Genomic DNA, 9,826 nt, shown 5'->3' with positions numbered 1-9,826 from the left:
TCTTGATACATAAGATCTTAAAGAAATCCATGAATAAGCCCCCCAAGTAATATCAAGATAGGTAAAGAAAGTGAACAATTCACCCAAAGAAACATACAAATGGCCTATAAATATATGAAAAATGTTTAGTCTTGACAGCAATTAAAGAATGGAAATTATCATGGCATTCCATCTTCACCTATTTCAGGAGATTTTAAATGATTTCTTAACTTTCACTTTTGAGTGCAGGCTGACTGTAAGGAGATGGCTGGTTGTCCAGACTCATACCAACATCACTATATATGTGTGTGTATATATATATATATATAATCTTTTAGCAGTCATATGATTTATAAAAAGATGTAACAAAATTTTAAATGATACATTTCATTTTCAAAACAACAATATCATTTTCAAAATAACACCAAAAAGTAAGTGTATTTCACCACTCTCAGCTCATAACAGCAAAGCGTGAGTGGAGGAGTAGCGCATGTTGCAGCATGTTCAATAAACCTGCACTAGAGAAAGTCGGTTGAAGGAAAGCAGAGAAACTGCCTTTTAAGTATTAGAATGAGAGGCGCCATAATCATCTGGCATCCCCTCAGTGTTGCACCTATGGTTAGAAATGTACATGATGGGAACCCCGGGGATTTTCCTGATTCTTCATTTAAGGTCCCGGTCAACTGTGGCCACAAAATAACACTCATGCTGAGTTACTCTCTATACTAAGCAGTCGTCTGCATAGGTTGCTTGTGTGGGCACGGTAATCGTTCAAATTTTGGATCCTTGGCGATCCTTAGAGCCGCTCTATACGTCTGCCCCAAGTTCTCAATTTCAGCCATTACACAGTCAGTTGTACAAGGGATACCTTGGCATAGAGACAATCCACCATTGACTGCGCTAAGTCCAGTTTGGCCTTAATGGAAAAGTTGATAAAGTTGGTATCAACCAGGATGTGGTAAGGTGGGCCCAGCTGTGCGTTATATGGAAGAATAAGCAGGAGGGGTGTTGGGGGACTTCTCTTTCTCTGAGTGCACTGGGATCTTTCTTTTCTTTCTTTTCAGGTTTTAATCTATCCTTTTCTTTAAGCCTCTGATCTCTGAGACTAAGCATTCCCTTCATGCTCGCATACTTCCTTGTTTTCTTTTGCTCCCCCATGTTCACGCTGCACTCTTGTTTCTTCCAGATTTTATTGATTTTTTAGAGAGAGGAAGGGAGGATAGAGAGATGGAAACATCAATGAGAGAGAAACATCGATTGGCTGCCTCCTACATGCCCCCTACTGGGAACTAAGCCTGCAACGTGGGAATGGAACCAGGGACCTCTTGGTTCATGGGTCGAAACTCAACCACTGAGCTACACCAGCTAGGCAACACCACTTCTTTTTTTTTTTAAATATATTTTATTGATTTTTTACAGAGAGGAAGGGAGAGGGATAGAGAGCTAGAAACATCGATGAGAGGGAAACATCGATTAGCTGCCTCCTGCACACCCCCCACTGGGGATGTGCCCGCCACTAAGGTACATGCCCTTGACGGGAATTGAACCTGGGACCTTTGAGTCCACAGGCTGATGCTCTATCCACTGAGCCAAACACCACTTTTTAAAGTTATTATGCTTCACGATGCATTTTATTACCTGGTCGTTCTCTAACCCAAGTGCTTGTATTTCCCCCCAGAGATTACTTGGTTATGTTTTACACAACCAGCCCGCTCCCTCCACCCCCAAGATAAATTCTAGAATCACTCTTGCAAGTTTCAAAGTGTAACTCTGGTGCTTTGATTGGCCGAGCATGAATCCTATGTATTAATTCTAGACTAATTAACAAGCAATGGCACATGCTCAGTGTTGCCTCCCATCTCTAAAACATCTGTCCTGCTGATCTGAGCACGGCTTGGTCCTCCATCTCCTCACCTGTCTAGAATGAGGAACACCTACATGAGTGTGAGGGGTATTACAGATCGAGCTCCTGGTGGAGTGACTGACATATCACAGCACATAAATCATGGCTGAATAAATCAATTAACTCATCAAGGAAGGAGTGATCCAGGCAACACCAGCAATGACAACTAAATGAGTTCATCTCAGTTCTGTCGCAATCTGCCTGTCCATCAGGGGTCTACGTACACTGTGGTCCTTCTGTCTCTGGCACATGCTGTGCAGTCTTACTCCTCTGGGTCTGGGTACCTGCTGTCCCCTTTGGTGGAATCACATCCCTTGACTCCATCCACCTGCAGTCAACTTCATCCGTCTATTTCCTGTTTGACTGACAGGCCTCTGCTTAGGGTTAGCTCCTCCAGGAAGCAGTTACAGGTCCTCCCCATAGCATCAGTATTCCGCTAGGATTAAGCAAGCAACCCTTCCCTTGCCCAAAGACGCACACTTTTTCTAAAAGACGCCCAGGTATAATGACCACTTTGGAGCCAGGCTACCTGGTGCACACCAGCTCCATCTCACGCTAGGCACGTAACTTAGGAGGAAAAGCCTTAGTCTTCTCATACGTAGAAATGTAACAGGGGTCAGAGAAGTAGCTTGTACATTGGGTCGTTTTGGGGCCAAATATATTAATATACATAAGACGTTTAGAACCAAACCTGGCACATAACAGAAGTGCTATCATTATTACATACGGATTCTTATACAAGCTGGTCTTGTATAAGCTGCCAGAACATAGTCTAGTTTATTCATTGCTTTATCCAATGCCTAGAGCAGTGCTAGGCATATGAGAAGTACTTAGTGAATATCTGTTAAACTAATGACTTGCTATATTGGATCTACTTTGGCTCTGCTCCTCTTTAAGGCAATGTTTTATTTATTGAACAGATAATAACTTCTTTATTTGAGTAGTCTGGTAAAATGCTATATTGCATTCTTGGTAACTTGTCTATTCTTTACATTGAAGGCGGTTGGATTTCTCTCTCTCTCTCTCCTTTCTCTCTCCATGTCCTTATGAATTGCAGGTTAAAAAGTTTAAAGCTGTAATAGGCTGTTAGGTGGTAGTGAGACCCCTCCCACTGGAGGCATGTAAGCATCTGATGAGGGGTCAGCCTGGATGACTCTTCCAAGTCTGTGATTTTATACCCTTTGTTCTCACTGCACTTAATAAGGGCAGTTAAGTGGACCGTTTAACTAAATGGTTTTCCACTTATAGCTTATATTAGGTTAAATGCATTTTGCATATGTTTAAGATGCTTCTTAGATTGGTAAATATAATCTCACCATTTTTTTTCTGACTCTCCTGGGGGATTCTGTGACATCAGGTACTGGAAATGCATTTAATCCGCTCCCCCTGCCCCCTCCTAACAATTAGTTGGTGCCATTCCACATATTTTACAAGTCATTTAACTTGGTCAATTCTTAATACAAATATATTGTATAATGTGACACTGCAATTTAAATAAGGGCATATAATATTTTATAAACCTCAAATGTGGAAAAGAGCAAGTGCATTTTTTTCCCCTCCTGCTACCCACAGATATAAAAATAAAGAATCCTTGGGAAGGATTCTGGGCAAGATATCAGGAAGACAGGCCTAGTCTTGGCTTTCCCACTGATAAGACAGGACAAGGGCTTAATGTTTCTTCTGCATTTGGAGATTCAAAATGCACAGCAGCCTTTGTGAACGATTAGGATCTAACAGACCCCGGAGCTGGACTCCTCTTGCTTAATGTAAACCTATGATGCACCAGGAGCTACCCAAACATTCCCCAGCCTAGCACAGACAGCAGAGCTGGAAGGAACATTCTGACTTGGTCTGGCCACGCCGATGAGTTAGAGCCTCGGAGAAAACAGGATGTGGGCTCCTAAGAACTGTAATAAAGACCAGAAGCACTGGCCTCAGCATCGGGGCTTCTGAGTGAGATTCTGCCTCTGTCTCCCCTTGTCCCTTCCCCACGACATACACAGAGGGACTTCTTCCCAGCGAACGGCAGACATTCACGGACCCTCTCCATAGCTTTACAGTACATACCATGTTTTGATGGCCAGCAATCTCTATCTGCTTGCTCTCTCTTATTGATGCTGTTTTCTCCAAAGGAGGTTGCATCCTATCCACCTAGAGGGGAAAAAATACTTTCAAAACAAGACAAAAATGAAAAATCAAAGGAATCAATCAACCTCCTCCCTCCTGCTCACTCAGACTGTCTTGTGTGCTACATCGATGCAATTTGGAGTCTGCAATGGAAAATAAGATTATTGCAACCGCATATTCAGCCCTTTGCTGATACCTTCGCCCTTTCCCCTAACCCATGGTCGGCGAACTGCGGCTCGCGAGCCACATGCGGCTCTTTGGCCCCTTGAGTGTGGCTCTTCCTAAGCCTTAGGAGTACCCTAATTAAGTTAATAACAATGTACCTACCTATATAGTTTAAGTTTAAAAAATTTGGCTCTCAAAAGCAATTTCAATCGTTGTCCTGTTGATATTTGGCTCTGTTGACTATTGAGTTTGCCGACCACTGCGCCTAACCTATGTTAGGCCCTCTCTGCCTGATGCCCTCTGACACTCAATACTTTTGTTAGAGTACCTGACACCATTTGGGCGATTATTTCTAAGTGGTTCTCTCCCTTTTTAAAATATATATTTTATTGATTTTTTTACAGAAAGGAAGGGAGAGGGATAGAGAGTTATAAAGATCAATGAGAGAGAAACATCGATCAGCTGCCTCCTGCACACTCCCTATTGGGGATGTGCCCACAACCAAGGTACATGCCCTTGACCAGAATCGAACCTGGGACCCTTGGGTCTGCAGACCGACGCTCTATCCACTGAGCCAAACCGCTTAGGGCTTCTCTCCCTTTTTAGATGAAAAATCCACAAAACTACTGAGCATGCCTGTCTTGTTTCTCAGCTTTTTCCCCAGCATCCCATCTAATGCGTGGAACAGTAACCATCCAGGAAGTGCCCGGTTCTGACATTTAGTCTGGTTTTTATTTCAGTTTAGCACATAGCAGTATGAAATTAGGTGGGGGTGGTGTGGACATAAGACTTCACACTTTTCTCATTGAATTATGGGTATCAATGAGGTGCCAATACTTTTGGAATTCCTGTTTTGCAAGTTTTCTGCCAATGTGAATATGGGCAGAGAAAGTTTAAGAAAATATTGTACAGTTCAATGCATTGAAGAAGAAAATGCACAGTGCCTAACACTGACATCCTCTTGACATGTGGCAGGTTTCAGAGAGTAACTGTCAAGCCAGTTCTTTAGGATTTTTCTAAGAAAATAAAAAGCGTTGGGGGTTCAGTTTGAACCAAGTAGAAGGGAGCTTAGAGTGAGTCCTTCCGCTCCTCTCAAGTTCAACTCCTGTTCTACAGGAAGGTTGGGCTTGATCTGGGGTAGAGTCATTCATTGGGCAATGGGGCAGAGGGGCTCATTTACGTCACACACATTGTACTATGGTTAGTGAAAGGGATCAGGTTGGGGATTTCTTGAGTAATTGGTGGAAATAATCACTTCTTTTTTTGTATCAGAATGTAATTTTTTTTCTTCTTCCTCTACATCGTCATTTTCTGGCTCTTTAGGACAAAAATAGTAGAAAATGTCCAAACATTTTCTGAAATGTTTCACAATGGGAAGACTTGACCAAATCAATTTTGGTCCTTTTTTTTTTTTTAAATCAGAATGCAGGGGGTTCAATTTTCAAAAGCAGAAGGCGTTCCTTGGCCAAACCTATGTGGAGCCCTTTCAATTTATGGTTCAATAGCCAGAAACAGGCAACAGCAGCAGCTAGATCTTTCTTTGTTCCCCTTTTCCTTTTTGTTCAAGTGACTGCAATCGCCATGTTAAACTCATTATATCATTTCCTAATTTACTTGGAATGTGTATTTGTAGAGTTCTACATGCATACATATCTATCTATACTTGTAAGGAAAATGAAGTCAATATTTACCAATTTTTTTGTAAGTCAAATAAATCCAAATGCAGCAGACCTTGTGCAAATAAGAACTCAGAGCAGCATGCATGGTGGGTCTGCGTGCTCTGAGGAGCTGATTGTATAGCTCGCTTTCTGCACTCACTCTGCCTCCACCTCCGGCCTGGGATCATACCTGATAAGGCACTTGGGCAATTGGTTTTGATTTCAACTGAAGTCTTTCAGTCCAAGTTTATTTATTTAGATTTTGTTGTTGTTGTTGTGAAATATTACATTCGTTGCTAATGCCAAACTTCTAAGAAGAGATTTATGTTTTCCAGGTTTGCTGTCTTTCTTTTTCTGTGGTTTGCAGATTGATAGGGAAGAATGATCCTGAATTAGGGATTGTTTGTCCCACTGGCAAATACTCTGATACATGGAAAATAGGGCTTGTCATGAATCATTTGATCGTAGGATCAGAAGGCACCTCGCAAGCGTAACTACTGTCTCCAATTGGTCTGGCCTCGAGCATTCTATTAGCATTCTTTTCAAGGTTCAAGATATTAAGAAGTCTGATGGATACAAATGAGCTTCCTCTGGCATTTTATAAATAAGGGTTTATATTTTGGATAGGCACCAAGATAGGCCTGCTTCATATACGTTTTCAAAATTAAAAAAAAAAAAAGCTAAGCAATACTGGGTCCTTATTTTCTCTCATCTTTGAAACCACAGGTAAGATAAAAAACAGTTTAATCCAAATTCTAATTCTCTGTACACATGTAGGAAATATCCCACTTTCAAAGGGGGTTGGGAAGAATTTAATGACCCTACAAGACTGTGTTTTCATATTCACTCTCATTCTTCTCTTCTCTGCCTCTCCTCTCCTCTCCTTTGTTTCTCCTCCTTCTATCTCTCTTTTCTCTCATTCCCTTCTGTCCCTACAAAAATAAGTAAGAAGGATAAAGAAGTTATTTAGCTGGAACAGATTTGAACTGAGCAGAGTTGAACAGCCATGAATCTTCCACAATGAAATGCAAATTTGTCTAAGCAATGATGCCAAATATTTTTTGTCTTCCCTTTTCAATGGTAGCAATAGCAGAGAAGCAGATTGGCCCAGTGATCAGGAGGGAACCTTGCCCAACTCCTGGTCTTAATGAAACGGGGCCTTAAAAAACCAAGAGCAGCTTCTTGGCAGAGGTTCATGGGCTCCATCAGAGCAAGGCTTTGGTTAAGCTCTCCCCACCCTCTTCTCATCCCTATTTCTGTTCTGAATCCTATTCCCCTTCTTTCTCTTCTTCCCCCTTTTCTATCCTAGCCACCCTGCCCCCTCCCCCTACTGCCCCATCAATGTTTTCTGGGTAAAAGTTTCTTGATATTTCTTAATGAGGTGATCATTTTGACTTTAGAGCTCATCAGACCCAAAGTATAAAGAATGGTCCCGCCTAGTGGGATCCAACTCGATGAGGTTACCAGTTTCCTTATGTCGGAGTGGGTAGGTAAGGCACAGAGATTCTGCTTTGTGATTATTTGACCTTCATCTGTATGCCCCTCCTCTTCACCTCCACCCATGAGATAAACTGAGACTTCTACTTGCAGTGAAATGAGATTTTGCATCCTGATGAGGTGCAATTGATCAACACACCTGGCCTCCATATCCCACTGTGGCCATGTGTTGGTTTGTTTGTATCCTCTGGGCCTGGCTATGAGAAGACTCTATGGCTTGGAGAGGGGAGGGTGGTGGTGGTGGTGGTGGTGGTAAGACAGAGCAGGTAGTTTGCTTGTTCCTCACAGTAGTTAGAATGTTGGGTGCCATGGGTTTGAAGCCCCTGGAGGTTTGATTAAGGAACATAGGGCAATGATACTCAAAGGCAGGGATGCTGGCTGTCAATGTTTCTGAAGTGGTAAATCCCCCTGCTGTGTTTCCTAAGCCCCAGAACACCAAAGTCCAGTGGGTTAGCATAGGTTCATGTGGGCAGAGAATGGAACCCAATGTAACACATTCATGTAAACTGGACTGAAAATCCACTGATATGAAATTTGAGGAATCTGAGGAAATAAGGTATTGTTCCAGCTATCCTAATCTGCCTAGGGCAGTGATGGCGAACCTTTTGAGCTCGGCGTGTCAGCATTTTGAAAAACCATAACTTAACTTGGGTGCCGTGTCACATATAGAAATTTTTTGATATTTGCAACCATAGTAAAACAAAGACTTATATTTTTGATATTTATTTTATATATTTAAATGCCATTTAACAAAGAAAAATCAACCAAAAAAATGAGTTCGCGTGTCACCTCTGACACACGTGTCATAAGTTCGCCATCACTGGCCTAGTGAGAACTTTACCCCATCATTTCAGTCCTTACAGGTGGAGAACTATTGAATTTTCTTTAAAAGCAGTTCTGGGGGAAAAAAAACCTGGAAACATCCTTTGAACACACTTCTTTGGAAATCTCTCTTGATACTGGCCTTTTATAGTATTTTTTTGAACCGAAGCATCCCATGTTTTAACACATTATTTTTCCCCTGGAAACTGACTTATTACAGCTGATGAATTGGCCTTCCAAAATGTTAATTCAGCCTCACCCCTGTTCCTTCCAGCCATCAGTCAAGCTGAATTACATTTTCCAAGTTGATAATTTCCAGTTCCAGTTCTGTGGATCCCATCTTCTCAACTTGTCATCACCTAAAATATTAGTTTTAAATTGGATAATAAAGATGCATTACATCTCTATCAAGTGCAGATAAAACAGCATGACACCTAATATGTTTGTAGTCCTCTACATGAAACGACTTACAGAACTTTTCAAGAACATCTTTTTCCCCCAAAACATAGATGCTATGAGTCAGTGGAGATCACTTGAATCATCTTTAATCAAGTGAACTATGTCTGGTTTCCTGGGTCTCTGTTTATCTACTGAATATGAATCTCTAGTCTGTAAGAAGTCTGCACTCCAATCCCTCCCCTCCCACCTAACAAGCAAAAGTTTCAAAATAGAAGCTTTCTTATACTGTATTAATTGCTCCTTTTTGTCTACTGTCTTCTCTTCTGGAGCAAAGGATAAAAGGAGGACTTACTTGATAAGCTTTAAAAAATTTGGTGCTTAATTCCACTGGGAATTTTCTCTTGTGTGTTGTTGCCACCATTTTGGAAAGCCATAACCAATGCCGGCTAAGAGCTATATGGGGCGGAGGGGAGAGAAAGCTGTAGAAGCAGAGAATCCAAGGAGGGTCTGTTCAAGAATAGATTAGGCTTGCAGAGGAACAGAGCTGGGGCAGAGGTGATCAGGAAGAATTTATTTACTTTCTGAAGCCAAAGCTACAGAGTCAGCATTGTTGAATACATACATCATTCTGTTGACTAGTTGGGAGACCAGCTTTGAAGCCAGACTGGGTTCAAATTCCAACAGTACTTACCTTGTAGTGTTTTGGGAGCATAAAGTGTTAATATAAATACATATCAGCCCATAGTGAGTATTTGCTAATATTAGCTGCCCACGGTTGAATGGAACTTAGTTTCCCTTGCAGGAGAGTAATTCACCCCAAGTCACGTACCAACCTGCCAAATGTGGGAACTATTGTATTAAATAGGCTCTCCTGAAGTCATACAACTAAAACATCTCAATGACATTTATTTCTTCAATTAACTTCAATTTGAACACTTAATGTTAGATAATGGACCTTATAAGAATTAATGATTCGGCCTGGCTGGCGTGGCTCACTGGTTGAGCATCAACCTATGAACCAGGAGGTCAAGGTTCGAATTGCAATCAGGGCACATGCCCAGGTTGCGGGCTCAATCCCCAGTGGGGGATGTGCAGGAGGCAGCTGATCCATGATTCTCTCTTATCACTAATGTTTCTTTCTCTCTCTCCTCCCTTCCTCTCTGAAATCAATAAAAATCTATTTTTAAGAAAGAATTAATGATTCAAGGTTATATTAGTAATCCATCTATCCATTCACCCAATGAAATTTTTAGTTTCTTTACTCTGTTCCCAGGCC

The 9,826-nt window shown here is 41.6% G+C and overlaps 1 pseudogene across 1 annotated transcript; it reads right to left on the bottom strand.

Moving 5' to 3' along the window:
• Nucleotides 1-642: 642 nt before the first annotated feature.
• On the bottom strand, nt 643-1,137 carry LOC308532861 (rRNA-processing protein FCF1 homolog; annotated as a pseudogene). Its single transcript has one exon. The product of its transcript is annotated as an rRNA-processing protein FCF1 homolog (transcript).
• Between the last annotated feature and the right edge of the window lie 8,689 nt (nt 1,138-9,826).

The sequence above is a fragment of the Myotis nattereri genome (genome assembly GCF_964212035.1).
Source record: "Myotis nattereri genome assembly, chromosome: 16".
In the NCBI taxonomy this organism is placed as follows: Eukaryota; Metazoa; Chordata; class Mammalia; order Chiroptera; family Vespertilionidae; genus Myotis; species Myotis nattereri.
Note: the sequence above shows the minus strand (reverse complement) of the source record. Positions and strands in the feature narration are given on the sequence as shown.